The following is a 16,439-nucleotide window of genomic DNA, read 5'->3' as shown; positions in this document are numbered from 1 at the left end:
TTTTACAAATGAAGAAGAATGGCTGTGCACCTGGCACAATCATCACACATTTGTTTATGTAGGGTAACTGTGCAAGAATAAATAAATAGTTATAACGTCTCTTCACGAGTTAAACATATACTATTAAAAGACAAGATTACTTGGCAATTATAGATCAAAATACTATTGATTTGATTTCATTTGTTTCTCACCAGTAGTTCTTTCTTTTCTGTGGCTCTGTGGTGTTCTCTCACATGGAAATGTCATTGCTGGTTTATTCACTCATCAGTTGGATGGCATTTTAAGTTGTTTCCAGTTTGGGGTGATTATCAATAAAGCCATTATATACATTTATGTGTAGATTTTGTGTGAGCATAACTTCTCACTTATCTTAGGTTAATACCTAAGAGTGAGTTTGCTGTCGGAGAGTTTCCGTTTCTCCACATCCTTCCCAGCATGTGGTATTGTCAGACTTTAAAACATTTTTAAGGAATTTTAGTCATTCTAATAGGTATGTATAGGTATTCACTTGTGATTTTAATTTGCATTTCCCTGATGACTTATGTTGTGAGCATTTTTGATATGCTTATTTTCTTGTCATCCCTATTTTTTCTTTTGTGAAGTATCTTCAAATCTATTTTTAAAATTGGGTAGTTGTTTTCCTTATATAATTTTTGAAAGCCCCTTCTTCTCACTGTCTTGGTCTATTTTTGTTATTGGTCAACAGTTTCTTATTACCTATGGGATAGAGTCCAAAAATCTTAACGATGACATAAACAACACCCTCATAATTAGCCCTTGACAGCCTGCACACCCATTTCTTTCTGCTCCTAAACATTCTTTTTCAAAGCTGAACCATACTAGTTAAATGTTCTCAAGTGTTGCATTGTACTCTCTACTTTTTGCACATTCTGTGTCCTTTGTGCTTCTTTCCAGATGAGTTCCTCCTCATCTCCTAAAGCTCAGATTAGAAAGTTTGGAATTTTGGGCCTGACCAGTGCTGGCACAGTGGATTGAGCATTGGCCTGGGATACTGAGGTCCCCCATTTGAAACCCTGAGGTTAGCGGCTTGAGTGCAGGTTCACCAGCTTGAGCACAGGGTCACCGGCTTAAGTGCAGGATCGCTGGCTTGAGCGCAGGATCATCAACACGATCTCAAGGTCCTGGCTTGAGCAAGGGGTCACTGACTCGGCTTGAGCCCCCACCCTCTCCTTTCAAGGCAAGTATGAGAAGCAATAAAAGAAACTAAAGTGAAGGAAGCAACTATGAGTTGATGCTTCTCATCTCCCTCCTCCCCTTCTCTCTCTCCTCTCTTCCTTCCTGTCTGTCTGTCTCTCTCTCTAAAGAAAAAAAAAAAAAAGAAAGAAAGAAAAAAACTTTGAAATTTTCAGAAAAACATTAGGCTTCTGAGCTTGTGTTGCTACTGCAGTATTTTATTACTTACCTATTTCTCAATAACAAATTGACTAAACACTTGGTATCTAACAACAACAAACATTTATTAGCTCACAGTTTCTGTGGGTCAGAAATTTGGGGTTTCAGCTGGGTGGTTCTGGCTCATAGTATCTCATGAGGTTCCAGGCAGTGTCACCTGGAGGCTTGACTGGGGCTGGAAGATCCACTTCCAAGCTCACTCACTTGGCTTAGCAGGAGGCATTAGTTTCTTTCCGGCTATTAACTGGAAGCCTTAGATCCTCACCAACTGGGCTTTTTGCATGACATGGCAGCTACCTTCCCTAGAGCAAGTGATCTAAGAGAGAGGCAGAAACCACAATGTCTTTTATGACCTAGACTTGGGGGTGCCATCCCATCACTTCCACCATATTCTGTTGGTAACACAAACAGTGGGGAATGAGCCCACACAGGTTATGAATACCAGAAAACCAGGATCATTGGGGACCATTTAGAAGCTGACTACCAGAGGAAGTAATTAAGAGCATAGAGCCTGACCAGGCAGTAGCGCAGTGGATAGAGCGTCGGACTGGGATGCCGAAATGCATAGATACAAAATTCATAAGACCTAGGTTCAAATCCTGGCTCCACCATTTATTAGCTGTGCTACCACACAAAATTATCTAACCTCTCTGAGCCCTGCTCTCCACATCTGTAAAATATGTGGGCTGATGTTGGGCCTAATAAAGGTGATTTACAACAAGCTTGTAGTAAACATTTAATAAATATCAGCTGTTATTAAGGTGAACTCAGTTCACAGCTTTCTCAAATGGCCTCAGGAGAGCTTCTCTCCACCCTCCCATGCTCTTGCCTGGCTTCTCCACCTGGGTACTTACTCTCAGAGACAGGCGTGTTTAGACCAGGGGTCCCCAAACTACGGCCCGTGGGCCGCATGCGGCCCCTGAGGCCATTTATCCGGCCCCCGCCACACTTCTGGAAGGGGCACCTCTTTCATTGGTGGTCAGTGAGAGGAGCATAGTTCCCATTGAAATACTCGTCAGTTTGTTGATTTAAATTTACTTGTTCTTTATTTTAAATATTGTATTTGTTCCCGTTTTGTTTTTTTACTTTAAAATAAGATATGTGCAGTGTGCATAGGGATTTGTTCATAGTTTTTTTTATAGTCCGGCCCTCCAACGGTCTGAGGGACAGTGAACTGGCCCCCTGTGTAAAAAGTTTGGGGACCCCTGGTTTAGACCTTCACATGCAGGGCCTCTATCTTTATCTCCTTCCTTCACTGTGTCACTTTGAACAGTCACAGGCTTCTCTAATAATATTCAGCTCTAATTCTATCGCCCCCCCCACCACCACTACATCCCAAAAGGGTCAGTTACATAATATGTGCATCCTTAAATTAAAACTCCAAGTTTGGCTTGTTAACTCTCTCCCATGAGTGGCCACCTGCTCCAGACCTCTGGGCCTTTTCCCCATTAGAATTGTTTCCATGTCACTTTTTTTCCTTTTCTTTTTTTTTTACAAGGACACACAGAGAGAGAGAGAGGGATAGATAGGGACAGACAGACAGGAACAAAGAGAGATGAGAAGCATCAATCATCAGTTTTTCGTTGCGACACCTTAGTCGTTCATTGATTGCTTTCTCATATGTGCCTTGACCGTGGGGCTACAGCAGACCAAGTAACCCCTTGCTTGCACCAGCGACCTTGGGTCCAAGCTGGTGAGCTTTTTGCTCAAGCCAGATGAGCCCATGCTCAAGCCTGATGCTTTATCCACTGCGCCACCGCCTGGCCAGGCTCCATGTCACTTTTATTAATTTTCTAGCCTTGCATAACTGCTCTGCCCGTCCCAGGCTTGGTACCCGGAATGCCAAGATCAAGAAGACCGGGAGAACCTGTCCTTTAGAACCTCAGTGTTATTTCATATCATCATTATCCTATTTTATTTGGGTGTATTTTCTCTTCTGCCTTGCTTCAAATGTAGCTTTACCATTAAAAACCACTAATTAATAAATACTATCTTCATGCCAGACTCTATGTTCATGTCAACCTTCCAACAATCTACTGCCACAGGAAGAAGAAACGAACATGCTCACTGGGATCCTAAACCCTTTAGTCGTAGCTAAGACTTCAAGGCTAAAGAGATTCCTTCCAGATTTCTTTTATCTTATTCTTTCTCAGTGTTGGTTATTCCCTTCCTGCCTGTACTCCCTCAGCCCAGTTCCACTGTTTGCCTGCTTTGCCCTGCTCTGGGTCCCAGGAGCCTGGCCCCCCTGGAAAGCACCACAGCAGCCCTGGCCTTCTGGTTCCCTTTGGGTTCAGACAAAGAGAGGCACTGGGGTTAGAGATCAAAGGGTAGCAGGAGCCGAGATTGGGGTATTTCTTTACTAATGCCTCTGCTTCGGGGCTGAGCCTCTGACACTGTTCCTCTGTGGCCACAGCTCCTGCTGGGGTGGGGGAGGGAGGTGCCTCCCCCTAGCTCTTACTTGCCCCAGAACCACAATTTCTTCCCCTTGCCCTTTCAGGCCCAGGGGTCGTAATACCTTCCAGCTATTGAAAATTATGGCCAATACTAAGCTATTGTATCAACTCCAGGAACTTGCAAAACACATTATTCACCATCATGCTTTTTTTCTACAACATTACTTCTGACCAAGGAACACATTTCAGCAATAGAAGTGAGGCAGCATGCCTATGTCCCTGGGACCTCCTGTCCTTCCTTAACTTACCTTGTAAGGAACAGCGGGCCAGACAGGTGGTGGAGTGGAACAGCCTACAGAAGGCCTAACCATGGCTCCAATTGGGAGACAACACCACTAAAGTTTAGGGTTCTGTTTTACAGGGTGCAGTATACGCTTAGAGTCAGCAACCAATATATGTCTGATTTCCTTATAGATGAAATACACAGGTCCAAGTAGCGAGGGGTGGAAGCACTTACTCACAGAACTTTGTTCTGATGTTTTGGAGGTCCTAAGTATCAGCAGAAAATGCTGCCACCAGGGGACATAACAGGTTCCACTGGAGGAAACTACCTTGGACTCATCCAGTCACTAAACTCAAAGGCAAAGAAGAAAATTTCTTTCCCTGCTGGGATAGTATGTTCTGATCACCAGGGAGAAATTGGATGGCTGCCACACTATGAGGTCATGGAGGACCCCGCCTGGAACGCAGGGACTTCTTGGGGGCACCTCTTCGTAGCTATTACTATCATGATAGTAATACTTAATGGAAAAACAGGCAGAACACTGAAGGGTCAGACTCTTGGGAAATGAAAGTTGGGGCCATTCTGCCTACAACAGTTGATGTCCTGGCTGAGAGCGAAGGAAGGAAACGTGGAATGAGAAGCCGAGGAAGGAAGTTGTAAATACCAGCTCTGCCTGGTGGTCAGCTCAGAAACAAGGACTGTCACACTGTGCACGGCATCTTCCTTACATGTTATGTACACGTGTACACTTATACAACTTATTTCTCCCTTCTATCCCCTTCTCTCCCCCCCCCCCCTTCTCCCTTCCTTTATAATTTATGTAAGTGGATGGCAGTGGTGAACTTGAACATTTCAACTTTGGTTACAGAGCATTCAGGTGGGATGATATTCACATCACCCAGATACTTCCACTGGGTGTCCCACTGTCCCAGGATCTCCATGTGTCTACCAACCCAGAGGCTTTCCAAATCCAGTCCTTTGGGGGCATTTACGAAGGCTTCATGACATAGGCAATATTGACTAAATCATCATTTACTGTTAATTAAACTCAATCTCTAGCAGCTCTCCCCTCCCTGGAGGTCAGGGGGCAGGAATGAAAATTCCAACGTCTAATTACATCAACCAGTCTCTATCCTTAGGTGCCTTCTAAAATTTACCTCATTAACATACCAAAAGGCATCTTTATCACCCTCAACACTTAGGAAATGCCAAGGGATTGGGAACTGAAAGCCAGAAACTGGATGCAGACCAAATATATGAGAAATATATTTTGGCCATCTGAAAGACCAGATATATATTTCTTATAAATAACAATATCACAGGTACATATTTAAAAAATATTTACGGCCCTGGCCGGTTAGCTCAGTGGTAGAGTGTCGGCCTGGCGTGCAGGAGTCCCGGGTTCGATTCCCTGCCAAGGCACACAGGAGAAGCGCCCATCTGCTTCTCCACCCCTCCCCCTCTCCTTCCTCTCTGTCTCTCTCTTCCCCTCCCGCAGCCAAGGCTCCATTGGAGCAAAGTTGGCCCCGGGCGCTGAGGATGGCTCTGTGGCCTTTGCCTCAGGCGCTAGAATGGCTCTGATTGCAGCAAAGCGACGCCCCAGATGGGCAGAGCATCGCCCCCTGGTGAGCATGCCGGGTGGATCCCAGTCGGGCGCATGCGGGAGTCTGTCTGACTGCCTCCCCATTTCCAACTTTGGAAAAATACAAAAAAAAAAAAAAGATACTAACAGTATCAAAATTAGGCAAAAACACATTTTATTCATGAACTAGATTTTTAAATTGTAAAAAAGAGAGAATCTTAACTGTGTTCTTCTCTCCCATTTCCTCACTCTCATTCCCCATCTCTGTATTATGACTAACAAAGATTTACTTCATGAACACTTATTTTAAAAAATTAATTTAAAAAGATAGTGCTTGATATATTAAACTTCACCTTTTTCTCAGAAAAACTCAGTTATGTGGATACCACAAGGTTACAGGCTTTAACTGAATGGCTGAAATTGGAGATAGATTAATTTATGGACATGCTAGCAAAAAATAAATAAATAAAATTTTTTTTAATAATCTGGCTTATTTTCCAAGAACTCCACGGATTCTTTTGTTGTTGTCAATTATCAGTCCTTAACTATAATTAACCACAAACTCCCTCGTTATCATGTCAGGACTCTCAGATTAAAACAAATACATTTTGGATGTCAGTGAAAGTTTAGGAGGATAAGATGGTTGAAAAGAGAAAGTAAATGTTTCTAGGGATGGACAAAGAAGGGAAGCAAGATGTTAACTTTAGCTGACCCTCCACAACTTGACTTAATATTGGGCTTTGTGACGCCTGATGCTTTCTTTCTTTGGGCTGCTGATTCATCTTCCTAATTATGGTTACAGATCAACAGCAAAAATATTTAGTATTCCCTGAGGAAATACTTAACTTGGGTGAGACACAGGCTGTGGGTGGGAGGTGGAGCGCTGGAGCAACAAAGCCCAGAAAAGAACCGTAAGGACCAAAAGTACAATCTGGGGGTGGTCATGAGGGCCACACAGCTCTGAGGTACTCTGGAAATCCTGGGGACAGTCCTGGGGTCAATACGTGACACTCCCATAAAGAGCTGTGTGACAGGGAGGAGGGGTCCTATGAGGTCACGAGGCTGACATGGCACTGACATGTCCTGCCGGCAGTGAGATTAAGTTCCTGGTCCTGCTAAGCCACCAAGTAACAATAGTTCACATTCTGTCAGGTCTGCCCAGTGTTTGCTGTTTAAATTTCAAAACCTGTGGCATACAGCGTTTAACATAGCCTGACATAGACCTAGCAAGGTAGGCCAGCGCGGGTTCCTCTCTGCCCAGGGGAGGAAAGTGAGCATCTGGTAGCATTAGACAACAAAATGGCAGAGCTGGGACTGGACTCAGAATTTCTTCCTGGTAAGCCAGGATTCTCTCCAAGAGAAAGGATAATTTGTGTGTGAATGAGAAGTAAAGGGAAGGGGAAATAAAACAAATGTCAGGACTCAACAGTGGTGGAAGAAAGACACAGTGCCCAGGACGGTAAGTGGGACCCCAATTCCTGACCACGGCCGGGAGAGCACCAGGTTCAGCACAGTGTGTCGGTGTGGATGTGCAGGCTGTCTTCTCAGATGCTCAGAGTCCAGATGTGAGTGTTGGATCTCCATTCCTTTTACTTCCCCTTACCACCAGTGGGGGAGAGTCAGCCAGTTTGCACCGGTTCTGTAGAACCGATACCTAATTTTTTGTTGAGTTCAGTGAACCGGTTGTTAAAATGGCACTTGTAATCAGTATTCTCGCTAAGGTGGGCACCTGGGCAGTTGTCCAATGTGGAAATCACAAATTTACCTTCCTTACTCTTTTTTAATGTTCATCTGAGCAATAGTGTATTCTAAGTGCCCGTAGTAATGTTCATTCCATCCGTAAGTGAAAACAATTGCAAGTTAGGACGCCAATCAAGAAGCAATACGGAAATATCTTAAATAACAGTTTTAATTATTTTGTCAGGTATTATTTAATATTTTTTCATTAATATTTTAAAACTTTTTCTTATAGCATAATCTAGTTACCTCTTTTACTGTTCTTATTTAAGTATTAAATGCATGAAATAATAAACTACCATTCAGTATATCATTTTTTATACTTAAAATGATCATTAGGGCAGGGAACTGGTTGTTAAATTATTTGAATCCCACCATGTCAATAGGTCCATGTCCAGTCAATACCAGCTCCCACAGTGACAAGTGGAACAACACTGACACATATGTGTAGTAATTATTAATGTGTAAGAGTACTTTGTAACTGTCGAGTGCTATACGAATGTCCATTTTAATTATTATCGTTGTTATCACACTCGGTTTTTCTCTAACCAGAGAAAGGTCCATACAGTCTCCTTTCTCCTTCAGTTGAAGTCAGCTCTCTATCCAGAGCCAAATACATTTTAGAACGCTTTTAATACCCTAGCTCGATGTCTCTTAAAAGTTCAAATAACCTCTGCCCACCTTTGCTACTTTCTTCTTTATCACGTTCCGCTTCCCTCAACCCCTTTCCCCCGCAAAGTCAGAAACTCGAGTGCCCTCAAGACCTTGAATTGGCATGTTAACCTTTTCTATTTGGCAGGCTAACTCGAAATAGAGTTAGGGTCAGAGAGCCGTAGACACAGAAGGACACTTTAAGGTGTACACTGACCGAAGCTGACACACGAGGTGACAGGACTTGCCCAGGATTACAGAGAGAGGCTGCTGCAGAGTAAGGAGTCACTCATCAGACTTTGACCCCTGGACCAGCACGCTTTCCCCTGTTCCATGCCCACAGTGTGGTTTCTCCTGCCCCACCGTGACGGGCCCTCACATCCCGAGATCTTGTTCTTTGTTAAAGCTAAGCCAGTATGGACCCACGAATGTACTTCCCAGTGGCCCCTGTAGGGAGGCCCTCGTGAATGGAGGTCACCCTGGTAATCTGCCAGGCCTTGAGCGCGGGGCTGCTGAGCAGTCCAGGGTGCACGTGGCGTGGGTCAGTAATCCGACAATGTTTCTCCTGAGTTCCTTCAAAATGTCACACTTCAGTCATGGAAACCCAAAGATTCACCTCCTTTGAGTTATGTGTAGAGTGGAGATTCTCAAACTCAGTGGCACCGTAGAGCCACTCGAAGAACTTTTTGAAAATGTGGATTTTGGGGCCCCACGTCAGACCAACTAAATCTGAGTGAAGCTCTACGGGAGGGGCCGATGCATCCCTGGGTGACTGCAGGGTGCTGCCAGGGCTGAGTCCGAGCTCCGGAATCTCGAGGTCATACTAAATTCTCCATAAAGATCTGATGTCCTTAATTTGTCTACTTCAAAGTCTGGCTTCACATCCACTGTTAGTTATCGTTGGACATGGCCCCCTTTTCTCGTGTTCAGAAGAACCCGCAGTCGGCCCAGTGGAACAGTTCTACCTGCCCCGCCTCCCACCACACCCTCAGTCCTCATCCCTTGTCTCCCAGTGAAGCTCATCATTGCCACCCCGGCTTTGTTCGCTCCAAACACCCCCACCTCTTAGTGAACTTTAAATCTGCCTCTTTGCCTTCTACGATCACAGATTGTTCCCCAGATTCCTGAAAATCACAGATAGTCATCAGATGAGGAAATAAGAGCAATACGGCTCAGATCCTCTGAGTCCATAATCTCCACCAATTTTCACTGCATTGCTTATTCATTCATTCATTCATTCTTTATGGGATACCTTCTGCGACCAGCCTCTTTCCTTCTGAATATCTTACATAATAAGTCCAAGGGAAGACAACTGCCTTTGCAACCTTCAGACATGTCACTTTGGTGTTGTCCACACCCAGCTAAGACAGATGAATGATAACACATCTTCAAAGTGGTGGTGTCCCTGCCTGCTAACTTGCTACCTGTTCACCCTTTCTAGTGCCCTTAATTCTTCAGAGTCAGAAAACTGGCCGTTTCCCACTGCTTGTATTGGGTTGGGGAATAAGTTCGTAGCATTTGTATATTTTCTTTTATTTTACAACGATTTGTTTGCTGTTTGGCAAAGGGTAAGTATTCATTCTATAAAACTCTTTCTGCTCTACAAAACTATGTTAATTGTATTTTTGAGTTATTTAATTTTTTATTAGTTTTGAGGCTTAGAAATGGAATACCCAGGAGGCAAAAATCAACATTTTCGACACCTGCTCTTCTTTGCTTTTCATCGAGGTCAAAAAGCTGCCGAAGCAGCCCGGGACATTTGCGACGTGTATGGAGAAGGTGTCATAGGCAAGTCTACAGCATGGAAATGGTTTGCAAAGTTCAAAAATGGTGACTTTGACGTCGATGACACATGCCGCTGCGGAAGGCCTTCTGAATTTGATGAAGAACTGGGAAATGCTCGAAAGAATGTCACGGTCAACAAGGAGCTCTACATTGCCCAGCTACACTACGTGAATGAGGCTATTCGACTGAAAAGACCTGATCGACATGGTCAAACCATACTCCTTCACGACAACGCCAGGCCCCATGTTGCACAAGTCGTCAAAGCCGCACTCCAAGAGCTCGAATGGGAGGTCCTTCAGCATCCGCTGTATTCTCCGGACCTTGCACCGACCGATTACCATCTTTTCCGCTCCCTGTCAAACCATATGAAGGGCATTACCTTCGATAACAAAGAGGTCTTTAAAAACTGGCTCAACAACTTCTTTGACACCAGACCAGGCGATTTTTGGCAGAACGGCATCAACAAATTGGTCGAGAGGTGGGAAGAGGTTGTAAACAGCAACGGCGAATATATAATTGATTAACTTATTGATATAATTATTGTTTTTTGTTTAAATAAAACGGTAAAAATGCTACAAACTTATTCCCCAACCCAATATTTGGGCCACACTCAATGCTTTGACAGAAAGACCCTGTGAGTCAGCCTATATAATGCCATATGAACTGGTTTCTCCTAAATGTGCCACTCCAGAGGGTGATATTCAAACATTTGAGTGTGTCAACATTGGTCTGAAAAAGGATGCCGGTGTGCTGCCACAGTGCAGTCACAAATGGGCACCGGTCATTCCAGCGCCCAGACTTCTCCCCTGTTTATGACTCACCTCTAGTAGACAATGATTACCTACCCACCTTCCAGTCTTCTCAGAATCAAACTACCAATGCAAACTCCTCTTTATGCAAGACCGTTCTTCCTAACACATTCTAGTCTACACACTTAATAGCTAGACTTCCTGGTGCATCTGTGTGTCTTCCTGGGCAATCTAGAAAACCGGCTATGACATAAGCATGCAGAGATGTGCAGTATGGTGTGTGGGCTCCCCCTTGGCAAGTGTGACAGATATCTTTATTGTCTTTCCCTCTCAACCCGGATGAGGCTTCAGTCTTCTCAACACTAGATCTAGGCGGTCACTATTATTTGGAGCTGGCAAAAAACGGGCAAAGCCTATTGTCCAGCAAAAGCAGAGGAAAAAATACCTTTGGAATTGCACACACTAGGTTTGACTCTCAACCTTACAACTCACCCAACCTCAGTTCTTTTATTTTTAGACTACCTCTTTCCTGCTGGGGAGTTGTGAGAATATCTGTAAAGCATCTAGTACCTCTCCTAGCACAATAAATGTGGACTCCTCTTTTCTCTCCATTGCAGGACATCTCCTTAAAGATTCAATGAGCATTTTCTTAAGTAATTTTAGGGTTAAAGACAGATAACAGAGTCCCAAGGAAAGATAAGATCAATGTTTGGGTAAGAGATGGTATGTATAGACACTTCTCCCAGGAAGAGATACAAATGGGCAACAGATATATGAAAAGATGCTCAGATTCATTAGTTATTAGAGAAATGCAAATCAAAACTACAATGAGATACCACCTCACCCCTGTTAGATTAGCTATTATCAACAAGACGGGTAATAGCAAATGTTGGAGAGGCTATGGAGAAAAAGGAACCCTCATTCACTGTTGGTGGGACTGTAAAGTAGTACAACCATTATGGAGGAAAGTATGGTGGTTCCTCAAAAAACTGCAAATAGAACTACCTTATGACCCAGCAATCCCTCTACTGGGTATATACCCCAAAACCTCAGAAACATTGATACGTGAAGACACATGTAGCCCCATGTTCATTGCAGCATTGTTCACAGTGGCCAAGACATGGAAACAACCAAAAAGCCCTTCAATAGAAGACTGGATAAAGAAGATGTGGCACATATACACTATGGAATACTACTCAGCCATAAGAAATGATGACATCAGATCATTTACAGCAAAATGGTGGGAACTTGATAACATTATACGGAGTGAAATAAGTAAATCAGAAAAAAACAAGAACTATATGATTCCATACATTGGTGGAACATAAAAATGAGACTAAGAGACATGGACAAGAGTGTGGTGGTTACCAGGGGTGGGGGGAGGGAGGACATGGGAGGGAGGGAGGGAGAGAGTTAGGGGGAGGGGGAGGGGCACAGAGAACTAGATAGAGGGTGGCAGAGGACAATCTGACTTTGGGTGAGGGGTATGCAACATAATTTAATGACAAAATAACCTAGACATGTTTTCTTTGAATATATGTACCCTGATTTATTAATGTCATCCCATTACCATTAATAAAAATTTATTTAAAAAAAAAAAAAAGAGATGGTATGTATAGATAAAAATGATAGAATTCTCAGTTTACAGAGGAAGAGCCTACAGAGTCTGGAAATTCTACCTGTATAGGTGACCCAGAAGGTAAGAAGACAGGACAGTGAGTCTGTGCTTTCTAAAGATGAGACATGGTAAGCCTCAGGCAATGGCACAGTGGATAGAGCACCAGACTGGGGCTCGGAGGACCCAGGTTCAAAGCCCTGAGGTTGCTGGCTTGAGCATGGTCTCATCCAGCTTGAGCATGGGCTCAACAGCTTGAGCACAGGGTTGCTGGCTTGAGCTTGGGATCATAGCCATGACCCTATGGTCGCTGGCTTGAGCACAAAGGTTGTTGGCTCGAGCCCAAAGGTCGCTGGCTCCAGCAAGGGGTCAGTCGCTCTGCTTGGAGCCTCCTGGTCAAGGCACATATGAGAAAGCAATCAGTGAACAACTAAGGAGACCAAGAAACCACAACAAAGAATTGATGCTTCTCATTTCTCTCCTTCCTGTCTGTCCCTTTTTGTCCCTCTCTCTGTCTCTGTTACAAAAAAAAAAAAAAAAAAAAAAAAGATGAGACATGTTAAGAAATGATTACCAAGAAATGAAAGTGCATGACAGGCTTAGGAAAAAAGGCAGAGCAGCATCCTAAGTGCTGGTAAAGTAGCTATAAATTAAATGCAATTATTAGATAAGGTCCCCACACCTTTCTCCAACTCTTTGATCCTTTTTCCTTTCAAATGAATCATCAGGACCCATAAAGACAGAGTGGCCACAAAGCAGTGAGATTGATTGACAGAAGTCAAATGTGAGGAAAATTAGTTCCAGTGCTTCAGAGCACATCCAACATTCTGTTCATGGTTGCCAAACTCATCACAAGGATGCTCTAAACGACTAGGGCAGAAGACAGAAAAAGGCCTGGGACTCGGGAGACTATGCCTCTTAACTAACAATCTATCCTCGATGGGACTTAGTTTCCTCATCTGTAAAATGCCGGGGCCACTTGACATGGGTCAATGATGTACCAGTTAAAATGTTTTTGGTCCTATGAAACTTCTTTCTCATATTAGTTCAAATTATAAAGGAGATTTACAGGCTCATGTAATTGAAAAGCCCAAAAAGATCAGGAAAACTCCAGGTCCGGGTCAAACAACTTAACCAGGAACCAGTTTCCCCCTCACCATTTATTTCTTGTCTCTGCGTCCTCAGTGCTGCTTCATTTTAGGCAGATCTCACCTGACCCTTTGTTGCAAAACAGCTTCCAGCTGTTCCCTGGGGCTGCATGCTTTCCACCCAGGGTTTGCACAAAGAGAAAATTTTAGGGCCCATGTTATCAGCACAAGTACTGAGATTTACTCTAGCCACACCCTCTGAGGTCACATGCCCTTCACTGAACCAATCATTGCCAGAAGGGGTGAATGTGATAATTAGCCAGGCGGAGGTCATGTGGTACTAGGTCCATTCCCACTGCCGAGAGTAGATTCAGCCTCCCCATAAATGCATTGATGCCCATGTGGAATTGGAACAGTTGGGAAGCAACAAAGAGAGAAACAAAGGTGCAGAGTCAAGCAACACATGTTTGTGGTCAGTAGATGTCAAACTTTTGGGAGGGGGCAGTGAAAGGAAAACCCAACCCTGTATATAAAAGTAAATGGAGCTTCATAAGCTGAAATAGAAATGGGGACTTAGGGGCCTGCTTTTCGTTGCTCCTAAGCAACCTGTTTAGGAACCTAATACTCCAGGAAACAAGGATAAAAATAATGTCTTTGGATTCATCGAGCTCTACTCTTTGCTATTGCTTAATAGGCATGTATCCATAGGACAACATGTCTTCATGTCGCCGTGAAGCACACCTTGTGTTATTCAGTCTGTGCACACTTTGTGAACTAGGTAAAACATTACTTTTATTAAGAATATGCTTTGTCATTACAGCCTTCTCGACATAAAGATTTATTAGCACCCAGCTATCATTTTTTCAAGCTCACCAAAGCTTTCAACTAGTATTTACCTAAGTTCCTAACAAAGACCAGAGCACTGAAGTCACAGGTCAGCACAAATTGTTACTGAAATTGAGTGATGCATGGAACCAGGGAGAAAGGGCATGAAAGAGAAGGAAAACCTAGGCTTTCTTCAAATGAACAGGGCTCAGAAATTTGGTTTCCTGAAAGCCCCACTGAATTAACAATATATTATACTGACTTTGAAAGTCATGTGAAAAGCATGTACAGTTCTTTGAAAAAGTTGAAGTTTCTCTTAATAACAGCTTTGTCATAAAATCTGAAATACTTTTAAAATTTATTATGATTTTATTTTTTGAAATTATGATTTTAAATTGTGGTAAAATGTACAAAACAAAAAATTTAACATCTTCACTAGTTTTAAGTGAACATGCAGTGACATTAAAGTACATTCACAGGCCCTGGCCAGTTGGCTCAGTCGGCCTGGCGTGTGGAAACCCTGGGTTCAGTTTCCTGTCAGGGCACACAGGAGAAGAGATCATCTGCTTCTCCACCCTTCCCCAACCCCCTCTCTCTCTGTCTTCCCCTCCTGCAGCCATGGCTTGAATGAGCAAGGTGCTGAGGATGGCTTCATGGCCTCACTTCAGGCACTAAAATAGCTTGGTTGCTGAGCAACAGAGCAGCAGCCCCAGATTTTGGGGGGGGGGGGTTTACCAGGTGGATCCTGGTCAGGGCACATGCAGGAGTCTGTCTCTCTGCCTCCCTGCCTCTCACTTGATTTTTTTTTAAAGTACATTCACAAGTGTTGTGCAAGCACCACCACTGTCCATCTCCAAACTTTTTATCTCATAAAACTAAAACGCCATTCCTATAATGTCTATAGTATAAACAGTAACTCCTCATCCCCACTGCCCCAGCCTCCAGTACCCACCATTCTGTTTTCTGTCTCTATAAATTTGACTACTCTATGTGCTTCATATAAGTGCAATCATACAGTATTTGTCTTTTTATGACTCATTGATTTCACTTTTGATAATATCCTTCAGATTCATCTATGTTGTAGTGCAGAATTTCCTTCCATTTTAAGGCTGAATTCTTTTTTTTTTTTTGTATTTTTCTGAAGCTGGAAACGGGGAGAGACAGTCAGACAGACTCCCTCATGCGCCCGACCGGGATCCACCCGGCATGCCCACCAGGGGGCGATGCTCTGCCCCTCCGGGGCGTCGCTCTGTTGCGACCAGAGCCACTCTAGCGCCTGGGGCAGAGGCCAAAGAGCCATCCCCAGCGCCTGGGCCATCTTTGCTCCAATGGAGCCTCAGCTGCGGGAGGGGAAGAGAGAGACAGAGAGGAAGGAGAGGGGGAGGGGTGGAGAAGCAGATGGGCGCTTCTCCTGTGTGCCCTGGCCGGGAATCGAACCCGGGACTTCTGCACGCCAGGCCGACGCTCTACCACTGAGCCAACCTGCCAGGGCCTTAAGGCTGAATTCTATACCACATTTTATTTATCTGTTTATCTGTCCATGGGCTTTTGGATGGCTTCCACTTTAGGGCTATCATGAGTAATGCTGTCACGAATGTGGGTGTACAGATGTTTCTCTGAGACCTTGCTTTGCATTCTTCTTGGTACATTCAAACTGAGACATGGAATTACTGGATCATTTGAACGAAATACTTTTTATGGTCCAGTTTTGTTTTGTAAAATTCTTAAATGTATGTTTTAAAGTAGTAAATACTCACAAATGGACAATTCAGTGATATCATTTTATAGTTTAACATTACATATAGAAGAGAAAGCAACCAGACAAAAACTTTGGTAAGATCAAGTGGCTTCTTTCCTATTTATGGAGATTTAAGCTGTTAAGGGTTCAATTGTGTTCTAGGCTTGCATTTGTGTAGGTCTCCCAATCACAAAATCAAGTGTAAGGGATCCATAGTTTAACCCAGGTTTCCCTCGGAGCATGGGCCCAAGAAAACAACGCTGTGCTTCAGGAGTGAAACAAAGAAGAACTTCTTCAGCGAGCGGGAGAGGCCGCTGCCTTACCCAGATGTAACCCATTTTTGCTTATCTAGCCCACTGCCTTCCTTTTCAGTTTGGACAGGATGCAGTGACAATGGAGGCATGTCTCCATTTCTTCCTCAGTGGGGAAAAGAACATCTCCTTGTGAAGATGGCTTCGTTATTTGTATCAAAGGTTCCATTTCATTACATTTAACTTCTTCTAAACAATATTTCTTAAAGGGAGTTGACAAAGTCTTTGCAGTTTATACCAGCTACAGAAACAATCACGTTTTCACACCA

Source organism: Saccopteryx leptura, chromosome 1 (assembly GCF_036850995.1).
Source record: "Saccopteryx leptura isolate mSacLep1 chromosome 1, mSacLep1_pri_phased_curated, whole genome shotgun sequence".
NCBI classification, from domain to species: Eukaryota; Metazoa; Chordata; class Mammalia; order Chiroptera; family Emballonuridae; genus Saccopteryx; species Saccopteryx leptura.
Note: the sequence above shows the minus strand (reverse complement) of the source record.